The sequence below is a fragment of the Egretta garzetta genome, unplaced genomic scaffold (genome assembly GCF_000687185.1).
Source record: "Egretta garzetta isolate BGI_Z169 unplaced genomic scaffold, ASM68718v1 scaffold505, whole genome shotgun sequence".
Lineage (NCBI taxonomy): Eukaryota > Metazoa > Chordata > Aves > Pelecaniformes > Ardeidae > Egretta > Egretta garzetta.
The window spans coordinates 565,342-567,760 of NW_009259711.1; positions in this window are offsets into that span (position 1 = coordinate 565,342).

Sequence of the window (2,419 nt, forward strand, 5' to 3'; positions counted from 1 at the left end):
CACATGGCGACGGATGTGATTTGTTTGCACGAGTCACGTTTACTCAGGACAGTAAAAGTTTGCAGGATGGGGCATGGGGGTGCTGGAGCAGCAGGACCCCTCTGGTCCCCCCATCCATCCCCGTGTCCCAGCCACTTTCCCAAGTGCCTTTTGCATCCCTTCCCCGAGCCGGCAGCCCCCTTCTCCTCAGCTGATTGCCCCCTCGCGCTCTCTTTTCAGGGGGTTTTGCTAAATGGGATTACCATGTGCCGAGGACGGGCCGGGGTGCCGGGGAGGGCAACCTGCTGGCGGCGGAGGTTCAAGGCAAAGCCCGATCGGAGCCGGGACACAGGGCGCCGGGGTCGGCCGCGCATGTTTCCAGGCTCCGTCTCGTCATGTAATCTTGTTAAATGATCAGGGAGCATTTCCCCCTGCTTCTCCCTCCCCTTTAATTCCCGATTGAAACATCAAATAAGCTTCCCGAGGCTGCCGGGCAGCTCCGACGGCTCCACGCTGCCTGGTTGCAGTGGAAATAAAAAAAAAAAAAAGGCGTCATGAGCAATGGGAGGAAATGCCATGATATCCCAACTTTTGCCGTCTTCCTGGGATGAATTTGCCCCAAGTTGCCTTGCTCAGTCAAAGAGCAAAGGCACTGATTCTTTGCATTAAACTCTCAGCTGGGATGCATGAAAATAAGGGTGAAATGGGGTGAGCTGCCTGGAACGGCAGCAGGGAAACCGGGCGACTAAGCAGACCCCCTCATATGGGGTGAGCATTGCGGTGGCCAAAATCTCTGGGTTTAAAAATCCCGGGTTTAAAAGGTATTTATCCTACAACAAGAAACACAGGGCTGTGGACCAGGACCATGCGCTGAGCGCTGTCGGAGCGAGAGCGAGCAGTGTCGTGCCTAAATCCTGCGTGGGGCTGCGCAGGGCGGTTCGGGGGCTGTTACGGAACCAGCATCAGACCCAGCCTGGGTTCGCCACCGGGCACATCAGCTCTTACATAGGGGCTGGTGCTCACCCCACCGGCTCATTCCTCACCTCCCATCCCAGCCTGAAAAATGGGAAGAAATCCCTCCCCGGCTCTGCTGTCAGCCACGCACGCGGCAGGGCCTGCCAGAAAGCAGTTTGCTTTGGTTCGGTGAGACGAACTGTTAGGAAAAAGAGAAAAAAAATGATGGAAATTGCACCGTCGCCCCCTTTGCCTATGGTTTGTGGCACAAAATCCCTCGGCCCTGTGGCACTGCCGCCCTGGCACGGTGGGGCTGGGATTTCGCAGGGGGTGTAGCGGAGGGGCCCTGGCACCAGACACCCTCTGCAATGGTGTGATTTTATTCTAAAAAGTTGATTAAATCATTAAATCAAGTCAGCCCTGATGGGCTGGGATGAAAAAGGGGATCTCGCCGGGAGGTGTGGGGCTGGCAGTCAGGTAAAGCGCCCCCCAGTGAAAACCTCCTCCTGGGACTTAGGCTGCGGTGCTCTCGTGCCTCAGTTTCCCCAGGAGCTGGGTAAATACAGCCTTGGACAGGCGTGGTATCAGCTTGACTCGTGTTTATCCAGGCCGGGTCTGACCTCGCTCCCACTCAGCACCCCTGCCGAGAGCCGGATCCGACCCTTGCGCTGCCCCATCCTTCCCCCACTCCATCTCTATTGATTTAATAAGATGGAGAGGAATTAACGGGGCCGGAGCATTGGAATAATGAAAGATGAACAAAGGGGCAGAGCTAGCAAAGATGCTGCCAGCTTTTAATGATGAGGCCGGGCAGATCCCCTGCTAGCTGTCCCTTTGGAGTGGCGATTAAGAACATACTGTTATTGTTAAGGCAGAGAGATAAATCCCTGCACCGTTTCTGATGTGATCAGCCGGGGCTTCTCCCTACAATTTGTGATCCTATTGTGGACGGTGTTTGCCCTGGGCAAGGAGAGTCTGGGAACCACTTATGAACCATCCTTTGGTCATTAGTCTCCTCATTAGGAGAGAACAATATGGGAGAAAAAAAGATAATTGAAGGGAGCAGCGGGCGGATCATGCACTCAGGCCTGTACTGGGGGCTGACTCAATGCTGAATTTGCTGATAATTCCCAATTAATTTTAAATGCAGGAGTTCGGGATGCTCTTGATACCCACGATTGCAACCCCTGTCAAAACCCTGGTGTTCAGGTCTGTGCTTGACGGGAGGAGCACTGAGCATCCTTCAAGGCCTTCCCGAGGGGGTAATAGCTTATTTTTGGGGGGGTCACCCAGGCTTTGCTGTCAGTTGGGTGGACTCGACCCATGCTGTATTTGGAGGGACCCCCCCCAACCCCAGCACTCGGGGAGAGGGAGGGTGGTGGGGTGCAGCCGCAGGTCCTGCTCCCTCATTTCACATCTGGCTGAGCTATGAGGCCAGATGTGACACCGAGGGGCTGCGACACCGAGGAATGGCCTCTGCTCGGAT